Genomic DNA, 27,990 nt, shown 5'->3' with positions numbered 1-27,990 from the left:
AGTCCTTATACAAGACACTCAGAAGTTCAATTTACAGATCGAGTCTGTGGTAAAGAAGGCAAATTCAATGTTGTAATTTATTTCAAAGGAAATAGAATATAAAAGCAAGGAGATAATGCTGAGGCTTTATAAGAGACTAGTCAGGCCGCATGGAGTATTATCAACATTTTTTGGAAGTGAGGTATGTGCAGTGAAAATTACGACTGAGAAGGTGCTCAGGAAGCTCAATGGTCTGAGGGTGGATAAATCTCCTGGACCTGATGGAATGCACCCTCGGGTTCTGAAGGAAGTAACTGGAGAAATTGCAGAGGCATTAATGATGATCTTTCAAGAATCTATAGATTCTGGCATTGTACCGGATGACTGGAAAATTGCAAATGTTACTCCACTATTTAAGAAGGATGGGAGGCAGCAGAAAGGAAACTATAGACCTGTTAGCCAGACATCAGTGGCCAGGAAATTGTTGGAATCAATTGTCAGGGATGAGATTATGGAACACCTGGAGGCACATGACAAGAAAGGCCAAAACCAACATAGTTTCCTGAAAGGAAAATCATGCCTGATTAACCTAGTACAATTTTTTGAGGAAATTACAAGCAGGGTAGATAAGGGAGATGCAGTAGACATGGTGTACTTAGATTTTCAGAAGGTCTTTGACAAGGTGCTGCACATGAGGCTGCTTAGCAAGATAAGATCCCATGGAATTACAGGAGAGTTACTAGCATGGGTGGAGCATTGGCTAGTTGGCAGAAAACAGAGAGTGGAAGTAAAGGGATCTTAATCTGGCTGGCTACCACTTACCAGTGGAGTTCCACAGGGGTCAGTGTTGGGACCGCTGCTTTTTACGAAGTATGTCAATGATTTGGACTATGGGTTTAATGGTTTTGTGGCTAAATTTGCTGATGATACAAAGGTAGGTGGAGGAGTGGGTAATGTTGAGGAAACAGAGAGACTTAGATAGTTTAGGGGAATGGGCAAAGAAGTGACAAATGAAATACAATGTTGGAAAGTGTATGGTCGTGCACGTTGGTGGAAGAAATAAATAGGCAGACTATTATTTAGATTGGGAAAGAACTCAAAATGCAGAGATACAAAGGGACTTGGGAGTCCATGCGCAGGATACCCTAAATGTTAAACTCCAGGTTGTGTCAGTGGTAAAGAAGGCGAATGAAATGTTGGCGTTCATTTCTAGAGGTATAGAATATAAGAGCAGAGATGTGATGTTGAGGCTCTATAAGGCACTTGAGTATTGCGTGCAGTTTTGGGCTCCTTATTTTAGAAAGGATACACTGACATTGGAGAGGGTTCAGAGAAGATTGACGAGAATTATTCCAGGAATGAAGGGGTTACCATATGAGGAATGTCTGGCAGTTCTTAGGCTGTATTCCCTGGAGTTCAGAAGAATGAGGGGGATCTCATAGAAACATTCCAAATATTAAAAGACCTGAACAGATCAGATATGGCAAAGTTATTTTCCATGGTAGGGAGTCCAGGGCAAGAGGGCATGACTTCAGGATTGAAAGACGTCCATTTAAAACAGAGATGCAGAGAAATGACTTTAGACAGAGGGTGGTAAATCTGTGGAATTTGTTGCCACAAGCGGCTGTGGAGACCAAGTCATTGAGTGCATTTAAAGCAGAGATAGATAGGTTCTTGATTAGCCGGGCCATCAAAGGGTGTGGGGAGAAGGCAGGGGAGTGGGGGTGACTGGAAGAATTGGATCAGCCCATGATTGAATGGTAGAGCAGACTCAATGGGCTGAATAGCCCAATTCTGTTCCTATGTCTTACTATCTTATGGTATGCATCATGTATAGACAGATGAGATTGATTTAGATTAGCATCAAAGTCAATAGACATGGAGGGATGAAGGCCTGTTCCTATGCCGACTGTTCTATTTAAGCAAAAGCATGCATAGATTGTACTTCTATCATAAAAGAAACATTCCTGGCAACAACCTGCTTGGAATTCCTAGATGAATCCCTGGATGGCATAACAAACATACCTCCTGCAGGCACTGTCTTGATCCCTCTGACTGACTATCCCAATCTCCCCCTATCAATATAGCATCTATTATTCAGAAACAACTCATCCCTAAACCTGGAAGATTGTTTGGTACTGTGACTGCAAAGATTGCATCTTCTGAGCTATGTTCTAATGAGTGCCAAGATGTCAGCTGCTGCAACTGACCATAGTGCAGCTTTAGCCAGTGGAACAACAAATCATCACAGATTTGTTCTCTTTGCATGACTTTCTATGAAGAACAGGATTAAAGCAGTCTGCAATTTCTTGGGCACACCAAAATCTGTTTTGTTTGTGATTTGTTTGAACTTTACTTCTTTATAAACCAGATTCCCACAGGCATGTTTTCATTTGCTGCTACCTATAAAACATAAATACAACAAATTTAAAATCAGTGTCTTTTTATAAGGTCTAATCCCTGATGGAAGTCTAATCTGAGAGAGAAGGGGGCAAAGAGTAAAACAAACTCCTGTCAGCTGTTTTTCCTGAATTCTCTAAGAAAGAAGATCATCTCACTTTTATTAAGGCACTGTTAATTTGAAAACTTCTCTTCGTTCCTCTGAAGGTTTAAGTCTGTCCTATCAGGAAAACCTGGAGTAACACAACTGCATTATCCTTATTCAGTTGGTTTCCCCAAATATGAAGTTTGATGACAGATTTTTTTCACCACCCCAATCTCTAGATGGTGTTACAATATTCACACTTGGATGTGGAGTTCAGTAGTACCATTTAGGAACAATTTCAAGAATATGGATTTAATTACTAAAAAGAACATTCATATGTATCCATATGTTGAGCGACAGCACCTGCCACTTTTATTCTCTCCATTTGTGGAGATCCCGGGTGTGCAGGAACTAAAAGAAACAATTGATACAACACTAATAATGTTAGTTTCAGTCTGCAGGTATTTCTGAAGTAATGGGGTTAAAAAAAAAGAGAACATTTTTTGTAGCTCGACCTTAATCGAAGCCAAACAACAATTCAACTGTCAAAATAAATCAATAGAAGTATATTATTCTAAACCTTAAAAGCAAAGCCAAGCCATCCCAAACTTCAATTCACCCTTCAAGAAGCACTGTTAATTCAAGCAAGAAATACTTTCACTCAACCATTTTACTTAAACTTGTTTATCTTTCAATCACAAATCGCATTCGTACATGTGAGATGTCAGGATTTTCTTTCAAAATTTCTAAATATGCAGTAGTGATTTAAATTTAATATTCAAGTTCCTTTAATTAATTGGTCTCTTAACTTTTATAGACATCTGTTAGAACGTCATATACTGGAAAGCACTAGATCCTTTTTCATCTGTTAGAACCCTCTGAATTCTTCAACAAAGATGGACTATAATTTCATTTATAATCCAGCTTCATATGAACATTTAAATTGGAAACATTGGAGGCCACTTGACAAGCCACTCATCAGTTTAATAAGATAATGTCTGATTGAGTATAACCCAAACTTTGCAGTCTTGTCTACCTGTGATGGGTTTTTCATCCACTCATCGGGTATATATCAACATCTGTCTTTAAACTGTTTAAAGATGTCATGGGCATAGATAGTGTGAATATGCACCAGTCCTTTTTCCAGGGTTGGAGAATCAGGAACCAGAGGACATACAAGCTTATGGTGAGAAGGGAGATTTAATAGGAATCTGACGGGCAATATTTTTGCCCAGTGACCTGTCAGTATATGGAATGGGCTGCCAGTTGAGGTGGGTATAGAAACAATATTTGAAAGTTGCTTGGACAGGTACATAGATAGGAAAGGTTTAGAGGAATATAGACCAAACACCAGCAAATAAGATTAATGTAGATGGGAACTTTGGTCAATATTGATAATCTGTTGATAACCTATGGCTCTGCTTTTATCATCCTACCATTAAGAGGTTTCCAGAATCTTACAAACGTCAGAGAAATGGTATCTATCTCATCTCCATCTTAAATGGATGACCTCCATTTTAAATAATGATGGCTAGTTTGAGATTTTCCCACAAAGCGAAATACACGGTCTACATGAAAGTATTTCTAGCTTGGACGAGGAATGATTCCTTGAGGTATGCACTGAAATTTGCGATAACCAGACTTTGCTTTTATGGCTGAGAATCATACAATTCAGTGATTTGCCTCTATGCTGACATTGCATTCCATCATACAAAACTGTATTTACTGTATCTTTGAATTTGTAATAAGATGGTTTGTCCTGATACGTGATTACAATTGCTCCACTGAATATCAAACAATGTTCATGGTAAATGACTGTGAGAAAGAGGAAACTAATAAAAATCTGCCAACTGAAATGCTCCAATGTGATACGATCTTAATGAATTTATCAAGATTTTTCGAGGAATGTTGTGCATAACCTAATAATGCTTTGAGATAACAGATCTAAAATGCTGAGGGACCTCAGGTCAGGCTCTAGATTTCCAGCATCTGCAGAATCTCGTGTTTATGATTTACTGCTCCAAGGTTCTCATTTTAATCAGTCTAAATTTTGCACGGCCAACAGCCTAAAATATTTTCTTTAACTGCCAAACAGAATAGATGCATGCATTGAATAAAATCTTCTACACTTTTCATTGATTTAGGCAACATACGGTAAACACACGCATGGAAATGTGAAAGAGCAAACTCTAGAGTCAGGGCAGCTACAACACATTTTGTCCGCTGGAGTTGTGTGGGACTGAATTTGTTCACTTCTGCACTTACCTGAACAAATTGTGAAGCAGGAAATTTTGAAACAAGGCAATCAATCGAATCATAAAACATGGAAGAGGCCCTTTCCACCCATTTCATCCTGGCCAACCATTGGATGACTATATATACTCTTCCCACTTGTCCACATTAAGTCCATATGCCTCCCTTTCATATAAAACCATAAGACAAGATATTGGAGCAGCATTAGGTCATTCAGCCCATCGAATCTGCTCCACCATCCATCATGGCTGATCCTGGATCCCACTCAACTCTATACATGTGCCTTATTGCCACACCCTTTGATGCCCTCACCGATCAGGAAACTATCAACTTCCACTTTAAATATACCCATAGACCTGGCCTCCATCACAGTCTGTGGCACAGCGTTCCACAGATTCATTAATTAGGCTAAAAAAGTTCCTCCTAACCTCTGTTCTAGAAGGACGCCTCTCCATTTCGAGGCTGTGTCCTCCAGTTTTGGATACCCTCACCATAGGAAACATCCTCGCCACATGCACCTTATCTAGTCCTTTCAACATTCAGTAGATTTCAGTGAGGTCTCCCGACAGTCTTCAAAATTCCAGTGAGTACAGGCCCAAAGATACCAAATACCTTTCGTATGTTAACCCCTTCATTCCCAGAATCACCCTCGTGAACCTCCTCTGGACTCCTTTCTGCGATATCGGGCCCAAAACTGTATCAAGTACCTCTCTAAATGCCTTTTAATTATTGTACCTGCCTCTACCACCTCCACTGGTCCAGATAACAAGCAACCGCTGTGTGAAAATTTATCTTCATATTGTTTAAATTTCTGCCCTCTCACTTCAAACCTGTGCCCTCTAGTTTATAGACTCCCCTTCCCTTAGGAAAAAATATTCTGGCTATTTATGCCCCTCATAATTTTATAAACCCTTATGAACATCCCTCAGCCTCCTTTGTTCCAGTGAGAACAAACCTAGTCTATCAATCTGTTCTTACTAATAAAACTTCCCTTTCCTGGCTGCCAAATTTCTTCTGTACACTCTATTGCTATCACTTCCATCCTGTAATGTCATGTCCAGAATTGAAAGAAATACCTCAAGTGCAGTCTAACCAATGCTTTGTACAATTTCAACATGATGACCCATCTCTTCTATCACATGCCTTTTCCACTACTGTATGTACTAGTATTGCCACTCTTAGCTAATTATGTACTTGCATCCCAAGAGCCCTCTACAGGTCAATGTTTCCAAGATCCCAGTTACTTACTCTAAATGTCCTATTATGTTGACTTCCCAAAGTGCATTTCATCACCTTTTCTCCATTAAGCAACATCTACCACCATTTTCAAGGATCAACTTTATTCGCCATATACATTTATGTGTATTAGGAATTTGCTGTAGTGCGTTGGTCAGGGTGCAGCATGCAATAAAAATAAACATTCAATTATTATAAATTTGTATAAAAATAGATTTATATATAGTTAAATCAGTTAATAATGTTACAGGTTAAAGGATGGATATGGAATAAAATGAGCATAAATTAGTATTAGCATGTATTTACAATGTAAACAGCACTATAAAAAGTGGTTTAAAGTGTCTACAGTGCAGTTACTTGGGTAACAGATAGAGGGGGCAGGTGAGGGCCCACTAGAATAGTTGATCAGATAAACTGCCTAGGAGAAGAAACTTTTAAGGTGGCGTGAGGTTTCGGTTCCAATAGTCCTATAGCGCTTTGAAGAAGGGAGCTTTTGGAAATGGCAGTTTGCAGGGTGGGTAGTGTCCACAATGATTTTTGAAATTTTACCCAACTTTCCAGCTGGTCTACATTTAACTGCATCCTTAGATAACCATCTTCACCACTTACAACTCCATCATTTTGGTGTTGTCTGCAAATTTATTAATCTAATCACCTCCACACTCCTCCAAGTCATATTACAAAGAAGAAGTTCAGAACACTACTCACAGTGATGCGCTACACGTGAACACATTTCCAGTCAGAAAACCACCCATCTTGGTGAGGCCTCCTCTCACCAAGCTATTTTGGATCCTGTTTGTCAACACATCTTGGATTTCTTATACCTTAACCTTCTGGACCCAGCCTATCATGCAAGACTTTTCAAAAGCCTTACTGAAGTACTTGTAAGCCGTATTTATCATGCTGCCTTCAATTTTCTTAGTTCCCTCCTCAGGGAACTCATGTTTGAGAGACATGATCGGCCCTGCATAAATCCATGCTGACTCTGCCAAATCTGTCCCTGCGTTTTCAAATTGTCCTTCAGGATTTTCTCCAGCAAATTTTCCACCATTGTTGAAAGGCACTCCTTGGACGAGATTAAAGAAAATTATCTTCTCAGGTGAATGTTTTTCCTCACCTCCAGATCAATTGTTATTCTTTCATCAAACAACCGAAGAAGATTATCTGGTCATTATCACAGTGCTGCTTGTGGAGCTCTTTGTCGGCAGCTCAGGCTCAGGGAGTGTAAGGCTGCGTCCACACTAGACCGGATAATTTTGAAAACGATGGCTTCGCGTAAAAATGATAGGCGTCCACACCAGGTGTTTTTGAAAATACCTCCGTCCACATTGAAAAGGGTATTTGGGTGAATCTCCTCCTACTGGGCCTGTGCAGGACACATCTACAGAAGACAAGCAAAGAGGAAACGGTATACTATTTCCGTTTCCACGGCAGCGTTGTGCTATTTCCATTGGTCAAAAACTAGATTACTTACAACAACAGTGAAAGAAAGTTGTGCTGATCCACTGCACAGCAACTGAGTACAAAAGATGCTTTTGTGTACTTAGGTATGCTGCCTGTACATGGTGGATGGCTATGTTTAACTCCAAACAATCTATTAACGTAGACAATAAACAACACACACATGAAGCCATCCGCCAGTGTAGTTGGAGGTTGCGTTCAAGAAAACAATGAAATGCCGTGCTGCCGCCACTATCTGTTCCGGCACTTCATGACAGCGTTTCTAAAAAGCTCCGGTTACCCTGTACACACTACACTGCCCAACCGGTGTTTTCAGATTTACACACTCTGGAGCATTCTGGAAAAGCTCTATTGTCGGGGGAGGAAAATGCTGTTTCAGTGTGGACGAAGGGTTAAAATGAAGAGAAAAAGCTTCAGTTACGGATTTATCCGGACTAGTGTGGATTTAGCCTTCTAATTTTCCACAGATAGAATGGGAACCCCATACTGTAAAAGGGATGGATGGTTTGGAGTTTGTAAATTGTGTGCAATTTACTTTACAGCAATACATCGAGGTACCAACTAGAGTGACAGTGTTGGATCTCCTGTTAGGGAATGAGATAGGTCAGCTGGTGGAGGTATGTGTTGGGGAGCTCTTCGGGTCCCGTGATCACAATGCCATTAGTTTCAGTATAATTATGGAGAAGGACTGGACCCAGGGTTGAGATTTTTGATTGGAGAAAGGCTAATTTTGAGGAGATGCGAAAGGATTTAGAAGGAATGGATTGAGACAATTTGATTTATGGGAAAGACGTAATAGGGAAATAGAGGTCATTTAAAGGTAAAATTTTGAGGGTTCAGAATCTATATGTTCCTGTTAGGTTAAAAGGAAAGGTTAAAAGTTTGAGAGAGCCATGGTTTTTAAGGGATATTGGAAACTTGGTTCGGAAAAAGAGAGATATATACAATACATATAGGTAACATGCAGTAAATGAGGTGCTCGAGGAATATAAAGAATGTAAAAAGAATCTTAAGAAAGAAATTAGAAAAGCTAAAGGAAGATATGAGGTTGCTTTGCCAAGTAAGGTGAAAATAAATCCAAAGGGTTTCTGCAGTTATATTAATAGCAAAAGGATAGTGAGGGATAAAATTGGTCCCTTAGCTAATCAGAGTGAACATCTATGTGTGGAGCCAAAAGAGATGGGGAGATGGGGAGATTTTGAACCATTTCTTTTCTTTGGTATTCACTAATGAGAAGTATATTGATTTGTGTAAGGTAAGGGAAACAAGTAGGGAAGTTATGGAAACTATGACGATTAAAGAAGAGGAAGTACTGGCGCTCTTAAGAAATATAAAAGTGGATAAGTCTCTAGGTCCTGACAGGATATTCCTTAGGACCTTGAGGGAAGTTAGTGCAGAAATAGCAGGGGCTCTGACAGAAATATTTCAAATGTCATTAGAAACGGGATGGTGCTGGAGGATTGGTGTTTTGCTCATGTGGTTCCATTGTTTAAAAAGGGTTCTACGAGTAAACCTAGCAATTATAGGCCTGTAAGTTTGACGTCAGTGGTGGGTAAATTAATGGAAAGTATTCTTAAAGATGGAATATATAATTTTCTGGATAGACAGATGTACTATTCTATGTTCTATGTTCTCTCTAGCCACTGGCCAGGTCCCAGAGGACTGGTGAGTGGCTAATGTTGTACCTCTGCTTAAGAAGGGAACAAGGGCCAATGAGTCTCACGTTAGTTGTAGGAAAAGTGCTAGAGAACATTCTTAGGGGTAGGATATTTGAGCATTGGAAACCTATGCTAATTGGGGAGAGCCAGCCTGGCTTTGTCGATTGAGTTATTGACAACTTGATGAGAGAGATTGATGAGGGTAGGGCAGTGGTTGGTGTCTATAAGGGTTTTTGTAAGGCGCTTGGCAAAGTCCCTCATGGGAGGCTCATCCAGAAGATAAAGATGCATAGGGTCCACGGCGAATTGGCTCTTTGGATAGAGCCGGCTTGCACAGAGAAAACAGAAGGCAGTGGTTGAATGGACTTTTACAAACTGGAGGTCTGTAATTAGTGATGTTTCCTGGGGACCTGTATTGGGACCTCTACTGTTTGTGATGTATATAAATGACCTGGATGAAAATGTAGATGGGTGGGTTAGTAAGTTTGTGGATTTGTGGATAGTGCAGAAGACTGGCAAAGAACACAGCATGATATAGATCATTTGCACATATGGGCAGAGAAATGGCAGGTGCAGTTTAAGCCAGATAAATACAGGATGTTGCACTTTGGTATGACAATGCAAGGGCAAGACCCTGAACAGTATTGCTGAGCACAGAGATCTTGGAATCTAAGATCAATGCTCCTTTAAAGTAACTACACAGGTCAAATCGGTGGTTAAGAATGCTTAAGGAATGCTTGCTGTGGTAGAAATGGTTAAAGCTAGTGTATGATGGGATTCTTGACCATTCTGGAGCAGCTGGGCTTAAGACTGCCGATGCATTTGAAAATAACCTTGGATGATAAGTGCAATACCAGGGACTCCAATTAATAAGATACTAGGCCCCTGGAGCCAGGAGGGAGGATGCCTCTACAGGTAAATTATGAGTCCTGATAACAGGAAGCATGAAGAATTGTTAGACTTGCTCTGAGAGATAATTGACATGTCTATTAAATGACTGGTCATGTACTGACTGTGGGATGCCAAACAAGGTTATGTGAAGTTGTTTGTCTTGCTGTATAAATAAGAGCTCTGTATAAGCTAAAAATCAGAGTTCTGGTGGTGGTGGGGACTGCTGCAGACTCTCCATGATATCGTGTTAATAAACTCTTAAAACGAAACTCGAAGTCGCTCTGGCGTGCTTAGTTCATATTTCCACAGCAGAATCTGGCAATGAGGATGGGATCTCCATTAAGCGAGATTGAAGACAGGCTAATTAAGAGGGCTGAGTTAAATAGGGGAGTGCTCTAGCTGAAAGGGAGGTAGTTGCCAAAGACCCCCCTGGGAGAAGGGGATGTAGTCAGTAGCCTAGCATCTGGCTGGTGACTCAGAGTAACGAAGATTCCTGCATGGCTGCGGTTGGAAGAACACCCAAGGAGCAAACAAGCTAGGCTTACGAAAAAAAAGGAAGGGAAAAAGAGAAGCGTAGCTATGGGGAAAATGGTGGGAGGATAGGAGGAGACTTTGAGGTTTGTAGATGAAGATTCAGTGAGTGCTCATTGTGTACGTAGTGTGTATAAAGAAACTCTGTGCTGCCTTAACTGAAATTAAAATGCTAAACAGGAAAAATAGGAAATGGCAGCAGTTGATTGGCTGGTGCAGATCCTGCCAATAAAGTGAAGAGATCCAGGGGTAAGACAAAGGCTTTGAACATTCAACAGCAGGTAGGAAAAAAGACCTCCGAGAAGATTAAAAAGACAAAATGGCACCGCCAGCAAATCGGAGACCCCTTAGTCCCGCCTGGATCCCCGGCGGATATGGTAATCAGAGAGACAGGGGATGATCATTATGCAGTAACATTCAGTAGTGATTTGTATGAGTGGTCACATGGGGGTTGGCCGTATGGGAGAAGTTTTAATTTGAGACTAATATAAAACTGGGAGGACACCACCTGAAATGGGGACGGGAACTCAAATTGGGATGCCGATTACATGTTAAGATGTTTTGAACGATGGAAGAAGGTGGCTAAAAGACAACAACTGCCAAAGAAGAAGTAGCCTGAAACAGAAAAGGGTGGGGCTGAAACAAAACCTGCCCCGGGACTTTTTCACGACCTCCCGTACCGGCCAGTGCCCCATCAGCACCCCACAGTGAAACAGATGATTTAATAATGACGACAGCTGCCTTGGGACGACACGCACCCCTTCCATACAAACCCCCATGTCAGAAGTTCAGGCACCTGACACTCCCAGGGGAGCAGATATCACTGTAACGAGAGAAGGACCTCAGGAAAGAGGAAATGGAAGCTGAGGAAGTGTTAGCAGTACTAGTGATGACTCAAAAACCTGAAAAGGCAGACACCAAAAAAAAGCAGGAAAAGATTTTAAAAAAAGAATGGAAGAAGGAGAAGAGGACCCAGGAATGAAAGTATCACATGATGATTGGCAACGTTCCTGTGTTAAAACCATAGACATCCGTAGAGGCAGGAGCTATGGTAACGGAGGCCTTGGACCCAATTAAAGAAAGCCAATGTGTTTCATAATTGGCTTGTGCAGATGGACTCGCCCTTGCCCGGGGTTGTGCAAATGCTATTAAAATGTAGATATCGGACCTCCTGCTCTCCCTGAAGTAGGTTTTTGCCGTACCACTGGGCAAAAATGCAGATTGGAAAAAAAAATGACAATCTGACATATAATGGAAATTAGTCTCTGGACCACTGGCTGAATAATGGGGAAGGGAAGCTAATGAGAGGTGTGTGAAAACACAGCGATATGGGGAACTAACTTGCTGCCTGCAGGAAAAAAGGGAAACCTATCCCAGACTTTATAGCTCATTGTAGAAGTGAGTGGAAAGTGCATGCTGGAATACTCGCGGCTGAAAATGGGCTGCTAGCTGTTCACACTTGACTGAAATATATGTTAGCCAGCAGGAGCAAGCACATAAACTGATGAATTTAAACTAGCAAAAGGAGAAATGGGAAGGGTCACCACTTTAATGAACATGGAAAGCGAAGGACTATTTGCCTCCCGGGGGATAATAAACCAAAATGGCAGGGGCAATTCTATCAAAAAAGGGGGGGGGGTCACTCCCAAATTGGTGGAGCTGGCTGTGGAAGAAGAAGAGGCAGAGGACAGTTGCCACCCCAGGAAAAGTCCCAGGATCAGTGCAGGAATTGTAAGAAGCTGGGTCACTAGTTTGTAAATCCACAAACTATCCCCGAGGTGGAAGCTTATATTCAGAACAGGCCCCGGTGCCCAGCGAGTTACCAGCTCCGGCTATGGGGACAGCACCCTTTTCCTTTAGCTACCCTAATCAGTCAGCCTAGGCAGAGAAAAAGTGCTACAGGCGACGGTAATCAGATTGTCCAAAAATATGAAAGAAGAACCCACGGCCACTGTAAGAATAAGGAATTTGGACTGTCTGATTGACACCAATGCCACTATGTCATCTGCACATCCCCCATCCTAGGACATCTCTGTGAGTGATACAACTGTTAAAACCATTGGAATAGTCGTTATTTCCATGATAGAGCCTGTCTCCACACCAGCCTCTGTGCGGGTGGAGGATAAACCTTTAATAGACAACTTCATTATATCTAAAACAGCCCCACATCCCCTGCTGGGTCAACAGACCCTATGTAAATTAGGGCCAATACTGCACTGTATAGCTTCCTCAAATTAGGGTCCCTCAAATGCTAAAATTAATGAATGGTCTAGAAAAGGACAGTTCAGAACTCATACTATAGTGCTGGCAGCTGGATAGCAATCCCTTTGCTTGGCAAGTCCTGAGACTGTATGACACCTTGACAAGACGAGCCAGATTCTACATACAAAATCTGCAATATGTAAAAGCGTTGTGTCAGGAGGCAGAAAAATTGTATGAGAGGGTCCAGCAAGCCCAAGCGCCTTTAAAAGGTAACTTGCACCCGTTTAAGCCAGGAGATAAAATATATATGAGATCAATGAATAAAGATTCTTTCTCTCTCAGATGAAAAGGCCCCTACCTAGTGCTGCTGACAACCCATACAGCCATTAAGGTGAAGGAAAAACCTGATTGGATACACACCACCAGGTGCAAGTTGCACCACGACAAGGACAAAATAAACGCTGAACAAGTGGCATCTTCCCCAAGTGAGAGGAATGGCACTGAGACCCAAGAACCAAATGTTACTAAGGGACTGAAAAAGAAATCTAATCTAACCTGTAGCTCATGTGAAATATATAGTGACTGCGATTACTAACAAAATCTTCTCCATGGATTGTCACCTTGTTGTGGGTGGAGAAGCTTGTGTGGTCCTGAGATCCTGAGAGCAATGTCGTCTGGAGCTATGCTCCTGGTAGGGCCACCCATGGCAGTAAGGTCGAGGGTGAGCTCCCTGACAAAGTATAATCCAATCAAGACCTCAACAGTAGAACAGGCAGATGAAGTTACTTCGGACTCAACAGCTGTGAAGGCGGATGAAGGCTGCAACAAATCCATCAGTTCAAATCGTCGTGGTTTCCATGCCATTGGAATCAGTTGGTTGATTTGTGAAGTATCATGTACTTCTTGGAGTGCAACATCAAATACATATTAAACAAATACACGCACAGGCATCTTCGCTCTGTGATAGATCAACAGAACGAAGACCATCATCCTCGACCTCAAGGGATAGCCACGACGATGACTAACAAAATATATACTCGATAGAGGACTAACATGTTGGAAGTAGCGGTAATCATCATATTGGGGGTAGGATTGATGAAGTGCCTAACAGCTCCAGAGGGCAAATACAAAGAAATAGGGAAGTGCAGAAGAAGTTTTGAGCCTGTGAAGGAAGGATGGGGGTCACTCACACTTATACATGGTAGCAGTTTGCTGAATATAAAGCCTACCTCGCAAATTTAACAAACTGTTATGTTTGTATGGCAGTTTCTCATTCCGCACAGAGTCCAGTACATCGTAAACCTCTGCCGGTTGGAAGAACATCCTCGCTATATATATTGGTAGGATTACAGACCTTTACTATTTCAGGCAGTGAGTCTGCTCGGAGTCGTGTCGACTCTGTGAAGTATCTGGTCTTGAGTAATCTTAAGTTGTGGGGAAGTACCATTGCTAACTTTCTAACACTGTGCTCTCCTATTGTCTCCAAGCTCAGGCCTTAGATCATAGCTCCAACACGACCACTGTGCTAAGAGAGGTGGATGTAAAAACATGTATAGCCCTGGCTCCGGTCTGTTTGTGTTCTGGACTAGGTCTAAGAACAACCGGCAAGGATTTTCCTTGTGATAATAACCTTGGATGATAAACACAGTACCAGGAACAATTAATAAGATACTAGACCCCTGGAACCAGGAGGGAGGATGCCTCTAGGGGTAAATTATGAGCCCTTAAACAGGAAGTAGGAAGAACTGTTAGACTTGCGCTGAGAGATAAATGACATGTCTTAAGTAATTGATCATGTAGTGACTGTGGGACACCAAATTTATGTGAAGATGTTTGTCTTGCTGTATAAATATGAGCTCATTATAACCTAAAAACTGGAGTTCTCGTAGTGGTGAAGACTGCTGCAGACTCTCCATGTTATCATGTTAATAAACTCTAGATGAAACTCAAAGTCACTCTGGCGTTCTTACTTGGTGTTTCCATGACGCTTACTATTATTAATCAAAGCATCGAGTTCTAAAGTCAAGAGGTTATGTTGCAACTTTATAAAACTCCGGTTCAGTCACATCTGGAGTATTGTGTACAGTTCTGGTCTCCCCGCCATAGGAAGGACTTTGGAGAGGGTGCAGAGGAGGTTTATCAGATTGCTGCCTGGTTAAGAGGGAATGTGCTATCACGAGAGGCTGGATAAACCTGGGCTGCTTTCCCTGGAGTGCTGGAGGCTAAGGGGAGATCTGTTAGAGGTGTACGAGATTATGAGAAGCATAGATGGAGTAGACAGAGTATCTGTTTCTCAGGGCTGAAGTGCGTAATACCAGATGGCATGTATTGAAGGTGAGAGGAGATAGGTTCAAAGGGGCTGTGAGGGGAATGTTTTTTTCACTCTGAGAGTCGTGGATGCCTGAATGCGTATGTTGTTGATAGGAGGGATTAGCACTTGGGTGATTTTGACTTGCTTTGTAGCTGGTTTGGCACAACACTGTGCGTCAAATGGCCTGTTCCTGCGCTGTACTCTTCTATGTTCTCTGGTTTTTGTCTCTGCTGTTTTCTGCCACTGAGCTCATTTGGTACTTCACATCTACTATATATCTGGTTGCAAAACCTTTCAAGGACATTCTGAGGTACTGAGGTACTGCGACAGAAGTTTCTTTCCTCTCTTCCTGCTGTACAGTCATATTCTAAAAACAAAAAATAGCTACACAACGTTTAGGATAACTTCGCCTGAAACCAAAGTTTTAGGTTTTCCAGTTCAAGAAGCAAATTTATTTAGAACTGAGCATTTACAGATGTTGTGCCAGGATATAAAATGCCATTAATCTCAGAGTGTAAATTCACAGCCTAGGCTAGAAGGTTCAAAGCCGGGGAGAAAGAAAAACTTCACAATACTGTATTTTATTTTAGGCCGTTTATACTCATTGAGAAATGCTCACAGAAAATCTGAAGGGACAGTACTTGGTATATAGGTAAATTGTAAAGGATGGACCTACTAAAAGCAAAAGGGAAAAAAAAAGTGATTTTGGATGCAACCTATAAGATAATTTCTGTAAAAATTACATTCCTTGCTTCTGCAAAATCTAGCAAGAAAATAAATGTTAAATGTCATTCTATGGACATAAGCAATTACAGGAACAGCAGCATTTTCCTGGAATCTAATCTCTGCAAAACAATAGCCACAGAGTGATCCAGCTCAGTAACTTCCTTTCACCATATTGTACTTGTACTCTTAAAAGAAAATTACATCCTTTTCTTTGACAGGAGGTTAAATGGTCACAGCAAAAGTAACACTGCAAATTGGACTTGGAAATTCATACTACCAACTGGGTGAAAATAACACTCAGCTCCTGTTCAATTCTTGTACCAGTTACTTCAAATCTAAGCCCAAAGTTTTAAACTTTTGCTTCAGAAATAATCGCTATTTACCTACACTCTTAACTTGGTGTATCTTATTTATGTACTTCCATAGTCTCCTCAGCTTCAAGGGAAATACACTAGCTCTCTCATCCTCTCTCACAATATTTTCTAGTTCAGGTAATATCTACACAAATGTTCCTGCAAATATGGTGGCCAGAATCTGTTCTGTAAAACCATTTTTTAATATTTTATGCCTTAAATATAGCAACATATCCTGCATGATTTACTAACCATTTTATTGACCGAACTACTCTTCTTAAGGATAATAAAGAATTCTAAGTCCCCTTTGTCCCTCCACACCACTGAGTATTTCTCATTCATTGTGATTTAATCTCATTCGTTATTAATTTGTTGAAACTCAATAAAACCTTTAACTTGCAATGCTCTGGATTAAACTCCATCTACTGACCAGACCAGACCTGACCAGACATTTACTGATCAGAGGATAGTGTCTGTGAAACCCTCCTAGCTTTGTTAACTTTAAATGAATTATATAGTGCATGGAAATAATAAGATACCTTTGAAATCAATATAACAACTGGTGATACTATTTAGTACATTTAATATTACTGACCAAGAATGAAATACTTCTCGTATCTACTTTAAAAATATGCAGATTAGTCCTGCAAATATTAAAGGTATATTTTAGAGTAATATTTAAAAAACCTAAAGCAATCTTCCAAATTCACATGATTAAATTCCTAACCTTAAAATTAAAAATAAGGAACTTTATTAGAACACAGAAAAGTACAGCACACTACAGCCCCGTTTGGCCCAAAATGTTGTTCCAATCTTTTAACTTACTCCAAGATCAATCTGACCCACTTAGCCCTCCATTTTTCTGTCATCCATGGGCCTATCTATAAGTCTCCTATATGTCTGTAATGTATCTACCTCTAACATTTCCCGTAGCAGAACATACCACACACTCCACCACTCTACTAGATTTACAGATTAAAAGTAGTTCTGAAATGAAAATTTGACTAATCGTGGCCAAGACAGTGAATCAGTGTACCATAAAAGAATTCTTCCAAATGAGTTTCATTGGTCAGATTTGTGTATCAGAAACAAAGTTACCTACTTGTTGGATACCCTTATAGAACACAGGTTGTTATGACAAACCTATGCCTACAGACATGGTCTGCTGCCTTAGAAACGTATGCCAAAAAAACAAATAAACATGCTTCAAGATCTGATACTGTATAGATATTTTAAATATTGCATAAGGGTTTAACTTTTAGTCTACCTTTAGTGCAGTCACATTTCCAAAGAACATAGAAATATTTTAAACATAGATAAACAAAGATAAGATTCATAACTCTGGTAACATTTAAAACTGCTAGGAATGTATCCGCATACTGCAATTATTTCATATAATAAAGCATTCATTTAAATCAATAGTTTTTCTCAGAATCAAACCACATTTTGACACAAATCAGTATTTCTACAATAAAATGTGAAGATGCAAATAATTGCAACATTTCAAATAGCAGAAAATATGGTGACTTTTCTATCAATCTAGACTAATAAACAAATAACTACTGGCAACGTACTTGTATATTTACAAGGTTAAATGTGATTGGACAACCTGAAAATAAATTAGAAGGAACACAAAAATATATTTGCAGATTCTAGATGCCAAGACATTTATTTTTTAAAGCTAGTGCTCGTTCTGTAGGGAACTGCCATTTTAAATGCATAGATTGTTTGCTGGTTGCTGAGAAACACAATTCAATATTAGTCAAATTATCTCTCTGGCTTTCTGTCAGAATCACTTTCTGTGAGAGCAATTTAGTTTAATTTGCAGCACTGCACAGAAGTAATTCAAGGTCAGCAAATGCACTTTAATCCATTATTACAAAGGATCATTATGTCAGAGTTTTGAAATATTCATTTAAGATCCACATATAAAGATGCTTTGAAAATAAATAACCATCAGATAGGTTGCACAGCTTTTAATCAAGTTTGAGAAATGTTGATTTGGGAAGAATGCCAAGCATTTTGAGAGACTACATATGAAATTCCTAGATGACAATCATACCCAACTTGCAAAACTGGCACTCTTTTTATGAGAACAAGGAGACTTAAGCAGGTTCCCAATGGTTGCATACAAAATAATGTCAGGTATTTATAAGGTATATTACCAGTCTTTGGTGTACATAGTTTTTTCTTCTTAGAACTGAATACCTGATGAGAGTAAGTATCACGGAGCACACTCAATGGGCCAGATGGCCTAATTCTGCTCCTGTGTCTTATGGTCTTACAGTAAAAGAAACACAACAACTCAAGTAACATATCTGTCTTCAACTGTCTAGGTCCAAAGCTATGAAGTTCTTTATAAGCTACCTTATCCTGGTTGTCTTTCTGTATTCTTTCACTCTTTAAAATTTACTACTTTGACCAAGGCTCTGGCCACTGTATGGGCCAATGCCAACACTGTTATTTAATTACTGTTTAGTTGGAACATTACAGCAGAAACATGAGGAGACATTTTGCCCCTCTTCCATGTTCAGCTGTTTAACAAAAATCATGACCTAGGCAAATACACAGCTTAACCCCATATCATCCAAAACCTATGCGTTAAAAAATTATCACAACTTCAAATTAGCAATGCTCTAATGTCAGTTTCAATGTTCAGAAGAGAGATGAAATTTCTGTCACACATGGCATAGAGGAATGTTTCTCAACTTCATACTGAAAATTCTTCCTTTAATTGAATACACACCTATTAATAGTTTTACCACTCATCGAAATAGATTTTTAAAAAATCTACTCTGTTCGTTTCCATTAATTTTTTTTAAACTCTGAACAAATCACTTAACCTTAAAAATTTCAGGGAATGAAATTTTAGCTTTAGTCATTGCACCCCATGGTGAATTTATGCCACATTCTCAACAATGACAGTGTATCCTATATGGTTTCCTGATCAAAAGTGCCCAAGAACTTGTGCTGTGATCTTCTGGGTTTTATATACAGTTGTGTAATGACTTTATTCCCTTGAAGTGAAGAGTAAGAGGAGTGGCCGCGGTTGAAGTGCACTATGTTAGGAATGGCCAGGCTTTGGCACGAACATGTGAAGGCTAGAACTTATACTTGACAAGTTAGAGTTATAATGAGTGAAGGCAGAATGAATGCTCCTCCTGCAAGACATGGGATTTCAGGGTACCTGATGACTCAGTGGGAAGTGAATCAAACTTCAGCTCCTGATTGTTAAGGTCAAGGAAAGTGAGCTGGAGCTGGATATACTCAGGATGAAACTTCTATTGTGGTGACACCCAGAATGCAAGCTTCCTAGTGTAGATGTGCAACCACCAGAAGCAATAGTAAGCAGTCAGTGCAGGGTTGACCTGTTCCAATGTCCTCAGCAAAAACTATGCCCTGCTGGGCACTGTGGCTGGCTCTAAGCTTCAGCAGGAAGCACAAGGTCAGGCAGAGTGATAGTGATTGGAGACTCAAAAGTTAGGGGGATGGACAGGAGATTCTGTGGCAGTGAAAGAGACACCAGGAGGGTGTGTGCCTCCCAGGTGCTAAGGTTCAGGATGTCTCCGAGCAGCTGCAGAATATTCTCAAGAGGGAGGCCAAGCTGCCAGCTACAATGGCATTTCATTGCTAGGTACATCCTCGCCTCCCATATTTCAGGATTCCAACGGTTTATTCCCTTTGATTGTCTCTGCATTTTTCCAGACAATTATAGAACTAAAATGTGCCTTTTCCTTTCCCATCATGCAGTGACCAAAATTGTCTGCTGGGAGCATATCTGGATGTAGGTTATAGGTGATTGGCAAACCAATATAAGGTGCATTACCACCACCTACTAGGTTGGAGTGTGGGATAAAGAGACAGGAATTATACCTAAATTCCACCCCCCCAAAAAAACACTCAAATAATAGCAAAATGGCCAAAGGTTTTCAGAAAGTCAAATGCACACATACATATTATGATAGATAGATGATAGATAGATACTTTATTTATCCCCAAGGGGAAATTCAACATTTTTCCAGTGTCCCATACACTTACTGTAGCAAAACTAATTACATACAGTATTTAACTCAGTATATGATATGCATTTAAAATCACCCTCCCAAAAAGCATTAATAGCTTTTAAAAAGTTCTTAAATAGTTTACTAAAGTGCTGACAGTCATATCTTAATTAACTTTCCATTTTAAACTCTGTACCAAAGATCTCAATTTAGCAATTAGATGCTTCCTTAGCATCTCACAGGAAATGCATTCAAACAATATACCTGGCATAATTTCTTTGTGCACTCTCCACAAATGCTGGTATCATGCATATTAGTTTTGAGCAAAGAATTATTCAATCTAGTATGTCCAATGCATAAACATACAAGTATAATTTCTTCTCTCCTTTTATAACCCATCTCCCAGTTGAGTTCACACCGTCCTATGAGCTTCATATAAATGATACCCTTTCTTTTCCTTATCTCAACTTTGTTGCCACAGTGATCAAATAGACTATTTAATTATGGCTTTCACCACCCCTTATGTAAAGGCACCAGTACATTCATATCCTTAATTTTAAGTGATTGCTCTGCTCGAATATCTTCCACCTTATTTCCTTCAACCCCCAAAATGGGCAGGGGCCCACAAAAATTAGATACACAAGCCCGGACCCTGCAGCCTCAACAAATGTTGTCGGATCTCTAGAATATCCAGCCAATCAAGAACGCAATACGTAATTGGGGCATAGTTCTTTGATCTGTTCCAAGGCTAAACTGATCTCAGACATGAATACTGATACTTTGTCTCATAGTTCTTTTTTATTATCGCCTGAAACTTTGGAACACAAGCAGAAACTCCCGAATCATCTGTTTAGATATGTAAAACATCACAACATCTAACTTGCATATATCGTTGCACTAGCTGTGCTAATAACATACAATCACTCTTCATCTTGGTATTTTCTTGAAAGCTTAAAAGGACCATCAGTTTACAAGGTGTGATCATTACAACCGGGTAAGTATTTAAGCAGAGCCGACAGCACTCGGCTGCAAGAATCGCAGTTTACGTCAATAGTCCACCGGGCACCTGCTGTTTCAATTACGGTTTTAAGGAGATAGAACGGTCTACAAAGCACGAGGAAAAGATGGAATTTAAATATTAAACATCAGAACCCAACTGGTTTGGATGGAGAGTACGTGGGACTGGATTTGAAAAAGCAACGTCGTGACAGACGGAGTTAATTTCAAAAGCGTAAATTGTGATCACAAAGCCGAGAAGGCAAGGTGGAGCGGTGGAAAAAAGGAAATGCAATTTCTGAGAGGGGGGTTTATCATACTTAAATAAATCAGATTGCGTTATTAACAGAAATTAAATTTCTTATTATTATGTATTACAAATCTTATTCAGGCGAACCAGCTCAAGAAAACACAAGAACGAACGCCAGCATGGAAAGTGAAACTGAAAGGAAATAAAATAAACATGAAAACATACCCATCTTTAAATACTGTCAACTTCGAGTTATTTTTCCTCACCCTTTATACATTTTACAAGACAATACTCCAATTTTATAGTACTCTATAACCAGCAAAAGTGAATGCCCTGTTTTTTGTTACCGTTCATTAACAACGTACACATCTTATAATTTCCAAATGAGTCGATAACGCTGAATTTTAAATTTTGCTCTCGACGAATTAAATGTTTTATTGTGCAAACCTACATATTAAGTGGCGAATAATCAGCGAAACCTACAAATGTTCTACATTCAAATCAACTCGCCATTGCATTCGAACTTTGCAGAGGAGAAATAAACGATGTTATTTACCTTTCATTAAATGTTGGAGTTCAAATCGAACTGCACAAAACAGCTTCTTAAATCCGCACGATAAAATCCCAAATACTCGCTAAAGCACTCTTAAGGCATTTCTAAGTATAATCTGTTAGGTTTGTGACCGGCACAGTGCAAGGTAAGAAAGCTGCCTTGTTCTATGCTGCAAAACTAACGTGCGTTTCTACTTTCACTTCCACTTTGAGTACCGAAGTTTCGATTTTGTCACCCCTAGCCCCGTTTATCCTACAATAGACAGAGTTGTATCCTGTGACAGAATGCAAAACCAAGTCACCGGCAGCGTGCATGAATAAGTATCAGCTTTTGTTCGAAAAACCTGGGGTCCTATTTCTGTTTCAAAAAGGAATATGATTTGTGCATTAGTAAATTTTAAAGGGGTATGGGCAATAAGAGGATGGGGGGGGTGGGGGAGACGGGGTTAGATAGTCATAAAGAAAGAGGCTGGAGATTGTGACTCATAACACGTTAAATTCAGGTTCAAATCTGTCACCGGCTCGGGTGAGCTTCTGGTCAAATGTAAACCACCAGAACCTTAGCAAAGGTGACTACGTTGCTCCCAAATGTAAAGAGGATGCTATTCTCTCTAGTTGAGGACATTGCCTGACACTTGTATGGCAGCTACCTTATATGAAAATTATCAGTGTGGTCCTGAATGTTGTACAAGTCCTTCTGCAAATGGACAACTTGGGCTTAAGGAGTGAGATCTATCTTGCTATCTCCATCCCTCTCCTCCACCTCTCCCTTTCTCTCTCAACCTCTCCCTCTCTATCCTCCTTTCTCTCACCCTCTCTCTCATAACCATTCACTTAATATTCCTAAATAACTATGACAAAGGTTCAGGGACAAGGGATAGTTATTGCAAATCATCTAGGAATCAGGAATCAAAAGGTTTGTAAATTTGGACAAGTGCTTCTGGTAACATAAATATAGCATGTGCAATTATGTATCTAGTCAATGAAGTTGATTTAGTTTTAGTACACATTCTTGTCCCTGGTAAGCTGTGATACCAGAAAACAGTGGGTCAAAGGGTACAACCCAACCAGTACCATGAATACCAAATGTCTCTCTTAAAAGATTCTGAGAAGTAATTGATAACTGACATATCCAGAGTGAAGTAGACTGGGGGTGTTCTTGTTGAACCAGATAAACACACACAAAATGGAAAATAATTAATAGTTGATGTTTTGAACTGAGACACTTCATGGTCTCTCTCAGCCTGAAATGTCAATTATATATATTTTCCATAGATGCTGTCTGGCCAGCTGATTTCCTCCACCATTTTTTGTGTATTGTTTCGATTTCCAGCATCTGCAGATTTTCTGAGACTGATTGCTACTTTGAAATGGCTAAAGGAATGTGCATTTCCATTTTTATTTGGACCAGTTTAAATCAGGAACCTTGACCAGGTATGGGTCAAGCTTTTTTTGGTTGAATTTGTGCAGCTGAAGATTATTGAAGGCCCATTTTCTTTACAGGCTTTCTGCTCAGCAAGGCCAAGTTACCCCTGAACTACCACTTCATGACTCAAGGTACACAAGCAATCTTCTGAAAAGCGGGCACATTTTCAGGCATCATGTGAATCTGAAGTAGAAAGACCTGAATATTATGTGTCTATCCCTGCAAAGCACCACCACAAGGAGTAGCTTTGTGAGAAAACAACATAGAAGAGAGGGTTTAATTTCACAATGGGAAACACCTGGCCCTAATAGACATCAATCAAACAGAAGGAAAGAAGAGTTCCTATCTCAGATGGACAGAAGTGAAGTCCAATAAGTACTTCAGGCTGGAGGATTCAGACGACTCTCACAATCAGGAAGCATTTCAAAGAAGTCTAATGGATAACTTCTCAGATCCATCCACCTCTTTGAGATGAATAGGAATGTGTCCAGCTTCTCTTATGAATTTTGACAGAGCCAAAGGAGTCACTCCTACCACAGAAATAAATGCATTTGGCATGAAGTTCTGAGGATCCATGATATTTACTGGAGTTGATTCTGCTTGGGTTGAGTCTCAACCGCAGTCCATTGTGAGCCAGCACCTATAGACTTCCAGTGAGAATAAATTACTGTTCTTCATGAGATGGTGAAACTTCAACAAACCTCAATGCAGTTGCCATGGAACCATGTTGTTTAGAGCAGGGGTATGCAACCTGGGATCCATGCACCCCTTGCTTAATGGTATTGGTCTATGACATAAAAAAGGTTGGGAACTCCTAGTTTAGAGCTAAAGGCAACACTAATGCAATCTGTGCTCAAACAGTTATCAGATCATTATTGCAAGATATATAGTGGCAGAATGGAAAGTAGAAAACAGAAATTCCTTTCCTCTTTCACGATCTCTCCTGTGACCTCTCTGTCTTAGGCATTTCGCTTGTCAGTGAGTTTATTCCCACTTTTTCACACTGTAGACACAGCAGTTATGACTGCCATCCAGAGCTGGTCCATCAGGAGCAGGTGCTCACTATGGGCATCCTGAGAGGACATCTGAATCTTGCTTTATAGGCGGAAGCCAATCTTCCAGCAGATAGATGGCAGCCACATTGACGTTACCTTTTTGTAAACAAACTAACTTGGAAAGTCACAAAGAAGGTGATGCAGTAATGATAAATAAATAACAATTTATTGTTATAATGTAGTGTCCAGAGATGTCAAGTATCCCATCAATCTCTGGATGAACACACGGTTGATTAGAATGAAACACCAGGAACCAAGGACACAGAAGGAAGGTCACATGATTGACACCTGGTCAGTATCAATGTGAAAACATCACTGAGATAGCTTTACATCCCACTGGGAACTGTCCTACTACAAACCCTCTGGAGAACAGAATAAGCAAATGGGAATATTTATTGGACTGATATCTTGTGAAAGGGTTAAATTGCGAAAGCACAAACCGACTCTCTCACAATTAAAGAACCAACAATAATTGTAGAACGGTGTCAGAGGTTTGAAGGGGTTGAAGAAACACATACTTGTGAACATGTGGACCAGGCTTACAGTTGTGTAATTTGCAATAAAAAAACTAAGCAATATCTCTAAGGTATGTGAATTAATGTACAAAAGGCTGCCCTATGGGATAACAGTGTAGAAGGTGATTTTGAGTCAAGGTCTCAGAGAATTTGTCAAGATTGAATCCCTGCTAGGTTCATCATGTAGATATTTTGACGATTTATAATATTTGCTTACTTTCGAAGCAGTGTTAGTCTCTTACCTCTTCCATCTACCTTTCACCTTCTCCTCATCCCCTCCTCCTTCTCCTGTAGTCCACTTGGATCTCCTAGCAGATTCCTTCCTCTCCAGCCTCCTATTCATCTGACTTCACCTATCACATTCCAGCTACCCACCTCACCCCCCTGCTTTTTTATTCTAACATCTCTCCCCTTCCTTTTCAGTCCTGAAGAAAGGTCTCGGCCCAAAACATCAACTGTTTATTCATTTCCTTAGGTGCTGCCTGACCTGCTGAGTTCCTCCAGCAGACTGTGTGTGTAGCATTAGCAAAATGTCAGCGTTGTAATTTAGTGACATCATGGCAAGTCAGATCCCATAAGCAGAGTCACTGCTCATTCTGTTAAGATGTCTTTGGAAATAAGATGATATTCTTCGTCATTTTGTTGTGTTTCAAGATGCAAAACATCAGAGCATGTGCCATTCTTCATATCTTGCCAGATGAGAAAACAATTTCGACCATTACTCTCTGTAAGTGATTTATAAAGTAATACATATTGATATATCTGCATGAGAACTTTGTTATGTTTCAATGGTCCCTTTCTTTCTTTCATAATGGCCATTTTAGAACCTTGCACCTGTGACTATGTTGTGAAGGCTTTCCTATGTAAAGATATAGGTTAATTGGCAGAAATTAAGTTGAAGTGTTAGAAATTAAGCAGCAGTTTCAATAATTCCAAAATGTTGCTGAGTATGTTGTTGATTAGCTAAAGCGATAACAATCTGCATGTGACTCTCAAGTTCTCCATGCAATCTGAAGGTGGTTAGCAAGTGCCTTCAGAGTTCATTGGATAGTCTAGATTTGCTGATTCTGGGAATCCATTAATGCACTTAGTACCACATTTTCTTAAGTGGTTCATAAGGTAAGCATATGCAAAGTTTACCAAGGCAAAGCATTTCTTAGCTTGATGACGATCACTGTCTGCTGAGATATAATTCAAGACGTAGCATTTATTATGGATGAGAGGTAAAGGGAACATATGGATAATATGAAGCAACACGCACAATGTGCTGAAGGAGCTCAGCAGGTCAGGCAGCGTTTCTGGATGGGAATAGACGGTTGATGTTTTGGGCCAAGACCCTTCATCAGGACTGGAAAGGAAGGGGGAAGGAGAGAGTAGGAAGGTGGGGGGAGTGGAGGAAGAAGTACAAGGTGGCAAGTGATCTATGAAACTGGGAGAGGTGGGAAGTAGTGAAGTAAAGAGCTGAGAATTTGATTGGTGGAAGAGATAAAGGGCTAGTGAAGGGAGAGAACAGAAGACCATAGAAGAAAGGGAAGGGAGGGGAGCACCAGAGAGAGGTGACGGGCAGGTAAGAAGAGAAGGTGTGAGAGGGGAACAGAAATGGGGAATGGTGAAGGAGAGGAGGGGAAATTACTGTTAGTTCAAAAAATCAATGTTCGTACCATCAGGTGTGAAACTATCCAGGTGGAATATAAGGTGTTGTTTCTCCAACCTGAGTATGGCCTCATAGTGGCAGTAGAGGAGGCCATGGAATGGGAATTGGAAGTAGAATTGAAATTGGTGGCCACCAGGAAACCTGGCTTTTTGTGGCCGATGGTGCAAAGAAACTTAACGAGTGGGCTCCCAGTCTATGTCGTGTCTCACCGATATGTAGGAGGCCACACCAGGAGCACCAGATACAGTAGATGACCCGAACAGAGTCACAGGTGAAGTGTCACCTGGATAATACGAATTTATTTTCAAAAAATGGAAGAAGCAGTCACAAGTAATATATAGTTAATACTTTTGAATGTATTCTTACTGTAGTAAATACCAGACAGTGTGAACTATGAATCCAATTAATATGGCAAACTGAATTAAATTTAAACAAGTATGAAGTAATGCACTTGAGATTTGCAACAAGGCAAAGGAACACACAATGAGTGAGTGACTATCAGCAAGTATGGAAGTGCGGGGGATGTGTGGGCTGACAATCCCATTTCTATGGAGTAGAATGCCATGTCTCGATGATTATTATAGTGACCAGAAGTGTTCACAAGAACTGAGCTTTGATCTTTCAAGGATGTTATGCAATTCTTGTCTAAACTTCCTGATTTTATTCTATGCTTCATCTTATAAACATAAAGCATTTCCTATGGCTTTCAACACTTTACTGAGCATAATACTACCTTAAGGAACTTGTGGTGTTGAGAATGGTTTCCTTTCACCTTGTAGGGTGGTAGGGGATGACAATCAAAGGTAGGGTGGGGTGGCATGCTAGTGTAGCAGTTAGAATGATACAGTGCCAGTGACCCAGGTTCATCTCCTGCCGCTGTTTGTAAGGAATTGTACATTCTCCCCGTGACTGTGTGGACTGTCTCCAGGTGCCCTGGTTTTCCAAAGACATATGGCTTAGGAGGTTGGTTGTTCACGTGGGTGTAACTGAACGGCGCAGGGTCATTGGGCCAGAAGGGCCTACTACTGTGCTCTCGCAGTCAGAAAGATTGATAGAGACAGAAACACATCTAAAAGGTACGTGTTGTGTATTTGAACACCTGTAATCTACAGGGCCATTCACCCGGAGTTGTTGGTGGGATTATTTTGGTTGGATAGCCTTTTCACAACTTGATGGATCTGATTTCTGAATAGCTTCCCATGTTGTAATTTTTCTGTGTGGTGTACAATATCCAGTTTTTGGGCCAGATTATGTTTGGTCGGTTCCACTTTCCATTTCCTCTGCCATGGCAGCTCCAATCTGCACAAGGAACTGAACGAGTATTTTGATTCAGTCTTCACTGAGGAAGATATCAGCAATATACCGGACATTCAAGGGTGTCAGGGAAGAGAAATGTGTGCAGTCACAATTACGACAGAGAAAGTACCCAGGAAGCTGAATAGTCTAAGGGTAGAT

General features: G+C 40.3%; 1 long non-coding RNA gene across 1 annotated transcript in view; it reads right to left on the bottom strand.

Annotated features, from left to right (window-relative positions):
* LOC132405631 (uncharacterized) overlaps positions 1-22,062 on the bottom strand; it is a 118,922-nt gene extending 96,860 nt beyond the window's left edge. The window contains exon 1 of the long non-coding RNA XR_009515935.1: positions 21,890-22,062. This is a non-coding gene — a long non-coding RNA (uncharacterized LOC132405631). The remainder of the gene's footprint in view (positions 1-21,889) is intronic.
* Positions 22,063-27,990: the final 5,928 nt, after the last annotated feature.

This window comes from Hypanus sabinus, chromosome 15 (genome assembly GCF_030144855.1).
Source record: "Hypanus sabinus isolate sHypSab1 chromosome 15, sHypSab1.hap1, whole genome shotgun sequence".
In the NCBI taxonomy this organism is placed as follows: Eukaryota; Metazoa; Chordata; class Chondrichthyes; order Myliobatiformes; family Dasyatidae; genus Hypanus; species Hypanus sabinus.
Note: the sequence above shows the minus strand (reverse complement) of the source record. Positions and strands in the feature narration are given on the sequence as shown.